The sequence below is a fragment of the Papio anubis genome, chromosome 7 (assembly GCF_008728515.1).
Source record: "Papio anubis isolate 15944 chromosome 7, Panubis1.0, whole genome shotgun sequence".
Lineage (NCBI taxonomy): Eukaryota > Metazoa > Chordata > Mammalia > Primates > Cercopithecidae > Papio > Papio anubis.
This window is the reverse complement of record NC_044982.1, coordinates 151,539,438-151,554,733: the sequence shown is the minus strand read 5'-3', so window position 1 is coordinate 151,554,733 and position 15,296 is coordinate 151,539,438. Positions and strand designations below refer to the sequence as shown.

The following is a 15,296-nucleotide window of genomic DNA, read 5'->3' as shown; positions in this document are numbered from 1 at the left end:
AATAACTGGATATCCACAGGCAAAAAAAAAATGGATCTAGACACAGACTTTACACTCTTCACAAAATTAACTTAAAATAGATTGTAGGGCCGGGCGCGGTGGCTCAAGCCTGTAATCCCAGCACTTTGGGAGGCCGAGACGGGCGGATCACGAGGTCAGGAGATCGAGACCATCCTGGCTAACATGGTGAAACCCCGTCTCTACTAAAAAAAAATACAAAAAACTAGCCCGGCGAGGTGGCGGGCGCCTGTAGTCCCAGCTACTCTCAAAAAAAAAAAAAAAAAAAAAAAAAAATTGATTGTAGACATAAAGGTAAAATGCAAAATTATAACATTCCTATCACAGGAAAAAAATCTAGACGGCCTTGGTTATGGGGTATTTTAATACACCCCACCAGAAGCATTATCCATTAAGGAAACAATAAGCTGACTTCATTAAAATTAAAAACCTCTGCTCTGTGAAAGACAATGTAAGAAGAATAAGAAGAAAAGCCATAGACTGAGAGAAAAGAACATCTGATAAAGGACTAGTATCTAATATACACAAAGAACTCTTAAAACTCAACAATAAGCAAACAACAATCCAATTTAAAAACAGGCAAAAAGACCTTAACAGACACCTCACTAAAGATATATCGATGGTAAATAAGCATATGAAAAGATCCTCCACATCATATGTCACCAGAGAAATGCAAATAAAACAAGAAGATACCACTACACACCTATTATAGAGGCCAAAATCTGGAAAACTTATAACACCAAAGGCTGGCAAGGATGTAAAGCAATACTATTGCTGATTGGAATGCAAAACGGTACAGTCACTTTGTAATGGGAATACATGTAAGACAGTTGGGCAGTTTCTTACAAAACTGAACATATTCTTACTAGATGATCCAACTATGGTGTTCCTTGGTGTTTACCCAAAGGTATCAAAACTTTTGTCTTCACAAAAACCTGCCCATGGATGTTTATAGCAGGTTTATTCACAATCGTGAAAATCTGGAGCAACCAAAATGTCTTTCAGTAGGTGAATGACTAAGTAAATTGTGTACATCCAGACAATGAAATAAATATTACTCAGTGCTAAAAAAAAAAAAAAAAAAAGCAGCTATCAAGCCATGAAAATACATGGAGGAAATGTAAATGTGTATTACTAAGTGAAAAAAACCAATCTGAAAAAGCTACATACTGTATAATTCCAACTATATGACATTCCGGAAAAGAAAAAACTATGAAGATAGTAGAAAGGTCAGTGATTGCCAGGGGTTTTGGGCAGGGGGCAGTCAAGGTTAAACAGGCAGAGCACAGAGGATTTGTAGGGTAGAAAAATACTCTGTATGATACTGTAATGATGAATACGTTATTATACATTTGTCAAAACCCATAGAACGTACATCCCAGCAGTGAACCTTAATGTAAACTATGAACTTTGGGTGATTATGATGTGTCATTGTAAGTTCAACAATTTTAACAAATGTACCACTCTAGCAGGGGAGGTTGATAATGGGGGAGCTCATGCGGTATGGGGTCAGGGTATGTGGAAAATCTCTGTACATTTCTCTTAATTTGCTGTGAACCCACAACTGCTTTAACAAAATAAAATTAAAAAATTTGGTAAAGTTTCCTTGTGGTCTAGAACATGATCAGATTTTATAAATGCTCCATCTGTGCTTGAATGAAAGTGTGTTTTCTATCTGTTGAAAGCAAGATTCTGTACCCAAACACATAAAATCATGACCATACCTGTTAATTTTGCTCTTCAAATCTTTTATGGCCTTAAAAATTTTTGATATCCATGAACCATCAGTTTCTACTAATAAGGTAAAAAAAAACTCCCATTATGATTTTGGTTTTAAAAAATAATGTCTTCTTATAATTCTGTCATTTTTCCTTAATATATTTGAGAGCTATGTTGTTATATGTGCACAAACTCATAATTTCTAAAACTTTTTGAAAGAATTACTCTGCTTATTAAGAACTAGTGACTTTTTCATCTCCATCAGATTTTTATCTTGTAATCTATATGTCTTCTATGAACATTGCGACACCAGCTTTCTTTTGTTAATCTTCCATATATATTTTTTCCATTATTTGTTCTCAAATTTTTTGTATTGTTGTAGACGCCCACATATAATTGGGTTTCTTTTGTTTCACCCAATCTTATAAATATGACCCTAAAGAACCAAGTTTAATAATTTTATGTTATATGGCTGGACCTGCTTCTAGCATCTTAGTATAAATTTTCTGTTACATTAAGCTTTATATCTTTTTCTTTTTTTTCTGCCTCATACTGAGTTGAAAATTATTTTAATGTTTTACTCTGCTAATTAGAATGCTATAGAGTGAATTTCTACTTTTCAGATAATCATCTGTGAATTTTTGCATACATTCAAAACCATAGTTTTAAAGTCTTAATATATTAACTCTCTTCAGCATCCTTTAGACCAGAACTTAGTATGTTTTAACTAGACACTACACAGGCTTCACCATTTCAGTTATTATTGTGTTGAATTTTTTTCCATTATTTTTAGCAAGAAAAATTAAGGTTATCAACATAGTTTACAATGTTTATGCTCACTATTGTTTGTCATTCATTTCTCCTTGAATCAATCTATTTCTAACTGAAGTTTGTTCTTTATTCTTTCACTGAAGATCTGTGAGTGGTATATTCTCCTAGTTTTTACAGGTCTCATAATGTCTCTATGTTTCTCTCACAATAGTTTAGTTGCAATATGTGACTTTTGGCATTTGCGGTTCCTAATGAAAATTACGATGTCAGTCTGATAGCGGCTCCCATATAAGGAATCTTTATTTTCTATATGCTAGATTGTGCAATTTTCAACATACCTATGACACAATTTTCAACATACCTACTACAGTTTGCAATCTTAATTCAAGGTGTCCAGGCATATGTTTATTTTAATTAGTACTGGACAGCACCTAATGTGTACTTTCAATTCAAAAACTCATGTCTTTCTTCAAATCTGGAGTATTTTCAGTTATATCTGCTTTTCTGCCTTCTATTTTTTCCTTGAAACACATATTATACAAATACTACAATTTCCCAATCTAGCTTCCATATTTTTTAATTGCATTTTCTATTTTTTTCCTCTCTCTGTGGCTTTTTCTATTTTTTTGCTCTCTCTATGCCTTCTTGGTGAATTACTTTTTCTCTTTTTTTCCGCTGCACTCATTCTCTCTTTGACGTGACTAGCATTTATTCCACCCACTGAGGGTTTTTTTCATGACTATGTTTATGTTTCATTTCTAAAATTTCTAATTGGTTTTCATATCACTCTGTTACTGCTTCATTCTTCATTCTGGGCGATTTATTTTTCTAATAACTACTTTTTTAAACAAATGGATTTTATATTTTTCTTGATCTCTCTGAGGTTCTCCCTCATGTAGGGCACTTCCCATTTCTGTTTCCCCATAGGACATGACCGCCCAACTGCTTCTGCCTGCTTCCTGGATCCCTACGTTACAGCGCACAACTTCAGTCCTGTTCACTACTTTCTGTCTTTTCATTTCTAGCTAACAGAGATGTTTACAATGTTTTCCAGCATAATTATGTTTTTCACATTTTTCCTTCTTATATTTATCTATGACTGCCATGGGTTTGGGAAATTTGTTAAAATCCAAAGCATGAATATACAAGGTCAGCATGGCTGGAAGTCACTTTTTAGCTTTCCCTCCAACTCTGTGTGTGTGGTGTGTGTGTGTGTGTAACAACACATACATATATCACAGTGAGCATTAGGGCATCATTTAAAAAGTCTCCCATGATTGAATCTGAGAATTTGTGTTTTGCATTCTATGCATGAGCCTGGAAGTAAATATATGCAAATATATGCCTGTAAGGCATAAAAGGGAATTTAAGAGCATACAGTTTTACACAGGTAGGCACCATAAGATCTCATTTTTCTTGCAGTCTTTTAATTCATCGTAGAGTATCAAGCCCCAGTTCAGAACTGTTAAAGTATAGAAACAGCAGTTATATCTCATTTCAGAGATGGCTGTATTCCACAGTGGATAAAGTCATTTGGCTTGCCTTTAAATATGAGTCAGTAAATAATGTAAAACACCCTGAACACACTTTCCACATGAACCTGTGGTCTTCACACAGTTACAGCTTGGTAAAAATTAGTTGGTCATTTAAACACTTTTCTGTATTCATGAAAATATTTTCAATACATTAGCTTGGGCTAAGCACTAAAAATTCCAGGAAGCTAAAATCATTGAAATAAATAACATTTAAAACATTAGAGAAAAATTTTCAAATATTTTCCTGAGACATATTAGAGATAATTTCACTACAAAAGGAGATTATTGTACAACTAGAAACTATCTAAAATATTTAAGAGCCAGATTTCTTTTCTCTCAGAGCTAATAATAAAATAAGCTTCATGCGTATCTACAGGTTTGGTAATCGGGACTGGGTAAAGTTTAGTGAGGGTGTATATGCTGCTATGATTCATGGGCCTGAGGTTTTAGACCACGGGTATCCAATCTTTTGGCTCCCCTGGGCCACAGTGGAAGAAGAATTGTCTTGGTCCACATATGAAATATACTCACACTAATGATAGCTGATTAGCTGGAAAAAAAAAAAATCTCATAGTGTTAAAGAATTTACAAATTTGCGTTGGGCTGCACTCAAAGCCGTCCTGGGCCATGGGTTGAATAAGCTTGTTTTAGATATTTTACACAGGGCAGAAGCATTTCACACACATGAAAGATGGTTTCAAAGGACATCTAAAACCAAGGAATTAGCAGGATGTAAGAAACAAACAATTTTAAAATATATTTTTCAGAGGTTATGCCAAGTGATTTAGGTAGGCTTTTTTGGCACGAACAATGATTTAGGTGTTCCTATATCATGATGTGATACTATTTAAACAGACTATAATTCTTTTCCATAAAATGTCTAGGTTTTAGTAATGAAACTACTTGTTTAAATTGAATATAATAGCCTGCATACTCTTCTGAATGGATTTTTATACTTTAATTCAACACAGCTTATAATATTTACTTCTATCAGGCTAACATGTTCCACTGTACTTGATTATAATAACTACAAAGGTCTTTTTCTCCTGATGCCTTGCTGGTTACTTTATCTGAATATCTGAATACTTTACCTGAGCACAGTCTGCCTTTGCTTCAATTTTTCTGTTCATTAGAAAGTGACAAGTCATTGGGGACCTCATGATCACTGTCCATATGCCATGTACTGCAGATTGTTTACAGAACATATTTTCTTGGATAAAATCCAGAGATTCCTAGCAATTCCAGTTACTGTCCTTGCAAAAGCAATGGCCTGAAGCCACCCTGATCTTTGAGATCTTTTCTAAATCATCTGAAACTACTAAGCATCAGATGATATTAGGGATGTTAGGGATGTTGTAGGAAGATTATTCATCCTACCCCAGAATATATTTGGATACAGAAGTTTCCTCAAGAAATTGTTTAATGCTTAGCACACCAATGATTCCATAAATATCAAACTATTAATACATGAAAACAAAAACTCATAGTAATTGTTTTTATAAGTATAATTAAAGATGAATACTTAATTTTCTTACACTTCCCCATATTCCACAAGTTTCCTCATCTATCAACATCTAAGCATTGTATGCACAGTGTTTATAATATTTACTTTCATTTCCCTAAATATAAGATGATTATTAAAATAATTTTAAAACAAAGATCTGAAAAAACAGATCTCTTTAGTGTGAAAAATTGTTAGCTTATCTATAATTATGAAGCTCTAAGATTTTAGTTTTACATTTTATGTATTTTGGTTTTGGTATTTTCTAATTAGATGATATACACAAAGATTTCTGAACGATCCTTCTTAATTGAGAAAGGAAGGTCAGGGTCATATTAGCATTAATAAAATATATTTCTCAATAGACTTATTTTTAAATTTTTGTTTTAAATGGCTCAGAGAGAAACATTTTAAAAAAGTCAATGTCTGAGTTAAATTTTAACACAAAAGATAGACATCACAGCATCTCTACTTTACCAACAAGAAGAACCCACTTATGTTTCTAAGCACAACTAAAGAATGATGCTAATATACCAATATATTTGCACTCAAATAATTCTATCCTATAAAATCATTTTAAAGTATATGAATATATAACAATATCTCAGTAAATTTAAAATCCATCTTACACATCCATTCCATTTTCAATTTCTAATTAGTAGCCACTCAACTGGTAAATGCAGCTGGTCCAAAAGGCACAATTTTCTTTTTCTTTAAATAAACCCTAGTATCTAGATCCTACACAATTTTAGTATACTTTAAAAATCTCTCTGTTAATCTTTGTAACATCATCATTCTTATTTTATTTTACATAAAACTGCATTACATTAAAACCTTTGAAGGAGCTATTAAAAGCCTCTGAAAAAGCCACAACAGTTCATTGGCTTTTTCAATGCGATTCAACTTTATCTAAAAGCTTCAATTTACCTCAGTCCTTGAAAAGATTTTTCTTTTTAAAATTTATTCAATTTAGGTGTCTCTTTTCTAGTAAAGCTTGGGTTGTGAACAGACACAAATTGTGCTTCATCAAAATCCTAGCAGTCAGTACAATTTACTTCTTGAGCCAGTTAATTATGGAATGTGAGTCTTTATGTATATATCTCCCTATAAAAACCTTTATAATCACTGAGACAATTACATTAGTTAATGTTAACATAAATATCAATATCAAGAAATATCAATATTAATGCAGATTATGATCCATAGGATCCAGGACGATGTTAAAGTACATTTTAACTCTAATACACGAATATGTTACTTTGAGTTACCAACAATATTTTTGCCAAAGTACAGAAAAAATTTACTGTAAACCCTGACACCTAGCCATTTCATCATGTCATACAGACATTCCTTGATGGAAGCTGGGTGGATGAATAAACCCACAACAAGACCTAGGCACTGATAACTCCATGCAGAATTAAGAAATTAATTAGGAGGAAGAACCATAATTTGCAGAGCTGACATCTATTTTACTTTACTTGCATGTATCAATGGGAAGCAATTACAATTCAATTAAAATATTCAATTTTATTACTTTACTTACTGACCTTGAAGTTAATGCCTGTTTTATTTAATTGCATCATCTATGAATAAATGTTAACCCTACAATGTTATGCCCCATTATTTTCAATTCATTTTTCAACTTCTCAGCTGAATTGTATCAATTTATTATCTACTGTCATGAAAGCAAGTGGAGGTTTATCTTTTCAGTACAGCCCAATATATGAAGAGAGAGACATCACAAAATGGTTGACAATGCTATTTTTAAGAGTCAAGTAAAGTGAATTGTCTTCTCATCTCAACCTTTGTAGCCTAGAGTTTTACTGTAAAATCAGTAGGTGATATTAGAAAAGGTATAATCATTCTGAGAAGCAATTTCTAGTCTGTCTATAATTCTTGATAAATCCACTGAATACAAGAACTGAATACCTCACGTATCTTTCAAACTAAAACACACACACACACACACACACACACACTCCTGAAATCTCTTCCTATCTCTACCAGGCTTACTGGCTAACTGAACAAGTAGATACCATTTTTAAAACTCGAACTGTTTTGTGGGTAAATATAATTTTTATTTGTTTCCAGACTCCTGATGAACACACCATTATTCTATAATTATTTTTAGAAATAAAATAACAGAATTTTTATTTAAAAGAACAGATAAGAAGACTGGTCATATAATCTCTAAAAAAATGAGCTTACATATATGAAAGTGACTATCTCAGGAAGGATCTTATTTCAATTTTTCAGATTTTCCATTTCTACAGTTAGACTTAAATGCTTACAGCTCTTAGAGGTTGTGCTACGAGTTGTCTCAACATGTGACTTCTTTGCTTTGAATGTAAATGTTTTAAATTCTCCAGTCAAACATACAGAGAGGCAGAATGGATGAAAAAGTGAGCACCAACTATATGCTGCCTACAAGAGACTCAGTTTTCACCTTAAAACACCCTCATAGACTAAAGGAATGGAAAAAAAGATCTTCCATGCAAATAGAAACAAAAAGAGCAAAGATAGCTATACTAATCTTAGACCGAAAAGGTTTTAGGTCGAAAACTGTAAAAAAGACAATAAAGGTCATCATATAGTGATTAAAGAGCCAATTCATCAAGAGGATGTAACAATGGCAAACATATATGCACCCAAATTGGAGCACATAAATATATAAAGTAAACAAGTCTGAAGAGGCATAGACTACAACACAATAATAGCAGGAGATTCAGTACTCCACTATCAACATCGGATAAAACTTCCAGACAGAAAATCAATAAGGAAACATTGGGCTTGAACTACTTTAGGCCAAAGGAACCTAATAGATATTTACAGAACATTCCTTTCAACAGCAAAAGCATAGAAATTCTTCTCAAGTGCACATGAAACATTCTCCAGGATAGATCATATGTTTGGCCACAAAAAAGTCTTAACACATTTAAGGTTAAAATCATGTCAAGTATCTTTTTCAACCACAATGCTATGAAACTAGAAATCAATAAAAGAAAGAATCACGGAAAATTAAGAAGTGCGTGAAAATTAAACAATATGTTCCTGAAGGAGCATATGGCCCTATCTTCCTGGGTCAAAGAATAAATTAAAGGAGAAATTAAAAAACATCTTGAGACAAAAAACAAAGTGGAAACACAATATCCCAAAATTTATGGGATGCAGCAAAAGCAGTTCTAGGAGGAAAGTTTGTAGCAATAAATGCCTACATCCAAAAGGAAGAAGGATCTCAAATGAACAACCTAACATTATAGCTCAAAGGATTAGAAAAAGAAGACAAGCCCAAAGATAGCAGAACAAAGAACATAACAAAGATTAGGGTATAAATAAATGAAAATCGAGCCTGGAAAAACAATGCAAAAACCAATAAAACAGAATTTTATTTTATTATATTTTAATTATTTTATTTTATTATTAGACAGAGTCTTGCTCTGTTGCCCAGGCTGGAGTGCAGTGGCACGATCTCAGCCCACTGCAACCTCCGCCTCCTGGGATCAAGTGATTCTCCTGCCTCAGCATCCTGAGTACCCGCGACTACAGGCATGTGTCACCACGCCTGGCTAATTTTTGTATTTTTTTAGTAGAGACAGGGTTTTACCATATTGGCCAGGCTGGTCTCAAACTCCCGACCTTGTGATCTTCCAGCATCGGCCTCCCAAAGTGCTGGGATTACAGGCGTGAGCCACTGTACCTGGCCTAAAACTGAGTTGTCTTGAAAAGCTAAACAAAACTGACAAACCCTTAGCCAGACTAAGAAAAACAGGGACAGGACTCAAATAAAATCAGAAATAGAAGGGGAGACATTACAACAGGTAACATGGAAATACAAAGGATCATAAGACACTACTCTAAACAACTACGTACCAACAAATTGGGCAATCTAGACAAAATGGATACATTAACAGAAACCTATAACCTACCAAGACTGAATCACAAAGAAGTTGGAAATCTGAACAGACCAATAATAACTATGGAGATTGAATCAGTCATTAAAAGTCTCCCATCAAACAAATGCCCAGGACCAGATAGCTTCATGGCTGAATTCTACCAAAAATTTAAAGAGCTAATAGCAATCTTTCTTAAACTCTTTCAAGAAAACTAATATTGAAGAAGAGGGAATACTTCTAAACTAATTTTACAAGGCCAGAAATATTCTAAAATCTATGAACTGATAATTTTACTTCTGTGTAACATAAAGTAGACTTAGATATTTTATAGACTCACTTTTAGAATCAATGGCATATATGAAATAAATGACCAATAAATAATATTAAGTATAGTTATGCAGTTAATGATAATCAATAACTGCTGGTGATAGCTCAAATACCCCTTTTTGTACATTAAAAATTACTATAAAGCTTTTGGGGTGTACAGAACAAATAATAAGTGAAAGATGTGTGGAACACAGAGAATTTTTTTTTTAAAGAAGGGATCTGAAATATTTATTCTTGAAACATTTTCCTAATCGTTCTTATCAGTTTTCAAGATGATGAGTACTGGAAACTGAAAGAAGCTTGAGTAGAGAGTGTCTGAAGGTGGAAGAGTTGAAGCTAAAAATGTAGACAAAAGCCAGGTCCTATATGGCCTTCTGTTTCATTTTAAGGAGTTTATGCTTGAAAGTAAGGTCATAATGAATACTGAGAAATTCAAACAAAACAATGATACGATCCAATTTGACTTTTGAAAGATCATTCCAGCTTCAGTCAAGTTCCTTGGTAGAAAATAAGACTGGAGGTAAGAAGGCAAATAAACAAGGTGCTGCAACAGACCAGATGAGAGAGGATGTAATAGACAAAGCATTAGAATAGAGGAGAACAGAATTGAGAGCAGCATATGGTAGGTAAGATATATAATACCAGTGAATTGGATGTGGGGAATACAGGAGACAGAAAAGGGAAGAATGAGTCTCAGGTTTTTGACTTTGAGCAAATTAAAAGATGGTGGCACCAGGTGTTATTCCTTCAAATATATATATAAATCAAATAGATGAAGGTTTGGGAAGGACAATAAAGGGTGAATTCAATATTAATTGTGTTAAAATTGACATGTATTTAAGTTTCCCACGAATCATCAGAGAAGAGTTACCTAACTAGATTTTGGTCTATAGAAACAGAAGCCATGAAGTGAAATCTCAAGGAGAATATTTGAGTGAGAAGAGAAGATACAGAAAAAAGCCTTGAGGAATACCAAATTCTAATGAACTTACAGTAGTAATGAAATGTTCAAAATGCAAATCTGGTCTAGTCATTTTCTTTCCCCTATCAGCTTTATTGAGATATAGTTGACAATTTAAAATTATATATATTTAAGTTGTACAACTTGATGACTTTATATATGTAAACACTGTAAAATATTCACCACAATCAAGTGAATTAACATACTCATCTCCTCACACAGTTATCATTTGTGTGTGTTTTGAGAACACTTAACACTTATATCCTCTTTGCAAATTTCAAGTATGCAACACAATATTGTTAACTATAGACACACTGTTGTACATTAGATCTCCAGAACTTGTTTATCTTGCATTACTAACTCTGTACCCTTTAATCACCATCTTCCCAAATCCTTCTCCTCTCTATTCTCTGGTAACTACCATTCTATTCTTTATTTCTTTAAGTTTGACATTTTTAGATCACATATATAAGTAATACGATGCAGTATTTGTCTTTTTGTATCTGGCTTATTTTACATAGTATAAGGTCCTCTAGGTTCATCCATGTTGTTGCAAATGGTTAGATTTTCTTTTTAAAGGTTGACTAATACTCCATTGTATAAATATAGCACATTTTCTTTAGCCATTCATCTACTGACATACATTTAGGCTGTTTTCGTATCTTAGTAATTGTGAATAATGCTAAAATAAACATGGGAGTGCAGATATCTCTTGGAGATATTGATTTTATTTCCTTTGGATATATACTCAGAAGTGTGATTGCCAGATCATACAGTAGTTACATTTTTAAAATTTTGAGGAATCTCCATACTGTTTTCCATAATGGCTGTACCAATTTACATTCCCACCAACGGTATACAAGGGCTCCCTTTTCTCCCACACTTATCTTTCACTTTTCTGATACTCATTCTAACAGGTGTGACGTGATACCTCATTGTGGTTTTGATTGGCATTTCCCTGATGATCAGTGAAATTTAGTACTTTTTCTTATATCCGTTTGTCATTTGTATGTCTCATTTGGAGAAATGTCCATTGAAATCCTTTGCTCTTTTTTAAACAAAATTATTTGTCTTTTTAATTCCTTAACAGATACAGGATTTGCAAATATTGTTTTGCACTCCCCAGGTTGCCTTTTCACTCTGCTCTTTCCTTTGCTGTGCAGAAGCTTTTTAGTTTGATGCAATTCTATATGTCTATTTTTGCTTTTCTTGCCTATGTTTTCGGTGTCATCTAAAAAAAAAATCATTGTCCAGTAAAACGACAAGATTTTTTCCTTTGTTTTCTTCAAGTAGTTTTACATTTTTGGGTCTTGTATTGAAGTTTTAAATCCATTTTGAGTTGATTATGGTGTGAGATAAGGGTTTTAAAACTATTTTGAGTTGTATATGGTGTGAGATAAGGGTCCACTTCTTTCACATGTAGATATGGATAGTTTTCCTGGAACCATTTATTAAGACTATCCATTTGTATGTTTTGGCACCCCGTGGAAGATCAGTTAATCATAGATGTGTAAATTTCTTTCTAGGCTCTCTATTCTATTCCATTGGTCTCTATACTTGTTTTTATGCCAGTACCATTCTGTTTTCATTACTGTAGCTTTATAATATGTTTAGAAATCAGAAACTGTGATTCCTTTGTTCTTCTTCCTGAAGATTAATTTGGCTATTTGTGGTTCCATATGAATTTTGGAATTTTTTTTCTCTTTCTATAAAGAATGCCATTGAAAATTTGATAAGGATTATGTTGAATCTGTAGATCACTTGGGATAATATGAACTTAATTCTTTCAATCCAAGAACATGGCTGTATTTCCATTAATCTTTGACTTTTAAAATTTTCTTTGGCAATATTTACAATTTTCAGTGTGCAAGACTTTCACTTCTTGGTTAAGATTATTCCTAATTATTTTATTCTTCTTGTTGCTATTGTGAATGTGATTTTCTTGATTTCCTTTTCAGATAGTTTGTTATTTACATATAGAAATGCTACTGATTTTTGTATGCCGATTTTATATCCTGCAACTTTACTTAATTTATGTATTAGTTCTAACAGAATTTTCTTTTTTTTGCCAAGTCTTTAGGATTTTCAATATGTATGATATTATCTGTAAGTAGAAACAATTTTGCTTTCTTCTTTCTAATGTGAACGTCTTTTATTTCTTTTTCTTTCTTAATTTCTCTAGTTAGGATTTCTACTACAATGTGTAATATAAGTGGCAAGAGTTGACATCCTTGCCTTGTAATTTGATAATTTTCTATTTCAAAATCCTTCAATAATACTTCTGGGCAAGACGGTTATATAAGCACTGGCATCTAATTCTTTCCTTTTCTTCTCTTCCCCATTGAAAACACCACTGAAAAGATGACTGAAAAAAGGAGAATATATCAGGACTGAAAAACTGGGAAAGAATACTATTCATATATCTAGGACTTGAACTTAATTCTGCTTGAATGAAGACGGAATCAAATTAATAGAAAAAGTTGTCCTATAACTTCTCCAGTACAAGAATAACTTGCTAGAAAAGAAAGTACAGGAAACTTTGGAGAAACCTGATTACAACCTCCTTCAGGCCTTGCGTTGGTGAGATAGAATTCCTTAACTGGTTCTCATGAAAGATTAAACCGAATGTCACCTATGTACATTTCTGCAAATTTACTCAGATGCAGTTGAGATAGCAATCAATACAAGTAGTACTTTCTATAAGAAAATTCACTGGAGGACAAGCCCTGCAAATGTTATAACATACACTTACTCCAAGAAATTTTGGGTTACTGAGTTCTACTTCTACACATACTCACCTGTGGTAATTACTGTGTGTTACATTAATAATTGTGTTGGGCTCTCAGCTAACATAGTATGTCTCACTTTCCAATTATACCAAATAAGAAATGGTATTTGTATTAAGGCACAAATAGCCTCCTGGACAGTACAGTCATTAAATAATCTGACTACTACACAGAGAAACAGAAAAACACTTGCTGGCTTACCTTTTCAGAAGGAGTTTTTAATTAATTGTTACATAGCATCATGAAAGCTATTATAGTGTAAGCTGCCTGACAGAGCCATATGTTTTACTACAGAGAGTTAACTTTCATACTAGCATTCATTAAAATAGGATCTTCTCCTATTTATTTGTAAATATTACAATTAACATCTTTTTTATTTTTAAAGATTAGAAGAAATTGGAGGCATTGGTTGAGATATAGGTGGAAAGACAAGTTTTAGAACTACAATATAGCACATATTTCTTGGCAGGCAATATACATGCATAAAACATACCTATATACATATCTAATGTGTGTATATATCCATATATAGGATATATATGGAAGTGTGTGTATGTGTGTGTGTGTTTATGGGTGTATGTGTGTGTGTGTACAAAGTAGCTTTGGGATGGATAGACTCAATCTATTCCAAAATTCAAGAAACATATCCAAACCAGCACCAAAAAGTTATATGCCTAAGTTATTTTTAGAACAGCCTGCCTTACCTAGTGAAGAAAATGATATGCTAGCGATAAAATAAGCAAAATCAGCATTTCCTTCCTCTGCTGTTATAATATGTTACTCCCCTTTATAAGCTGAGCAAATAGAGACTCTCTTCAAGTGGCTGTGTGACTGGTGGTATTTGTATTTGAAACTTAAGGAAAGACTGTATCACACATACAGTACTCGAAATTTGGTATTTAACTTTTTTTCTTAAATTGAAAATGGTAGATAATTTACAACACATTTTGGAAGTTTTGAAAGTTTCAACTTTTGATGTTTTAATACTTCAGTTATAAAATTCAAAAATTCTGTGCTAAAGTAGTTTGCATAAAGGTAGAAATATATTCAAATCACAATTAAGTCTACTTGAAAGCACACTGAGTAACCTTTTTTAAACAAAATAATTATTTGAACAAAGTTCAGGTGTAAAAATGTTATGTTAACTATAGAATATAAAAGAATAATACAAATTGCTTTTAACCTTTACTGCTCAGCATTCTTTTCTAAGAAGGTTATTGCAATGAATGATTTTAATTTTGTCCATTATTAGCCAAATAAATGACAGAAGAACACGATGTGTAGAAGCATTAATTAATATACTTTATCTTGGTTATTTGGGCAGGTATGAAAGAGGAATAAGATTAATGTAACATATAGAAATTACCACAGGTGAGTATGTGTAGGAGTAGAACTCAGAAATTGGGAAGACTGCACAATTAAAGCTCATGTTCTAATTAGTATGGGCATCTCTTAATGTTAACCCAAAAGGTGAGTCTTCAAAAAGTATATGTTAAAAATCTGAAGAAAAAATCTGGTTAGTAGCTCTCTGAGAGGTTTTAAAAAGTTTAAAAACCATCCAGGTTTCTAGGAAGACATATAAGGACACCGGCCATGAGAGATATATGTACTGTGACATTATCTCAAAGGTCAAAAGATGAATTTGTGGATAGTTTAAAAAAACAAACAAACCTGGAAACAATCCCATAGAGACATTTATGAACACATTGAAAATATCTAAAACATCTTATAACATGACATTTTTCCCCCTGAAATAAATACCAAAAATGTACTGTCAGGGGAAGA

At 32.8% G+C, this 15,296-nt stretch overlaps 1 protein-coding gene across 1 annotated transcript in view; it reads right to left on the bottom strand.

Annotated features, from left to right (window-relative positions):
- The window catches only part of DPH6 (diphthamine biosynthesis 6), a 178,577-nt gene that overhangs the window by 44,788 nt on the left and 118,493 nt on the right, over positions 1-15,296 (bottom strand). The window lies entirely within an intron of this gene.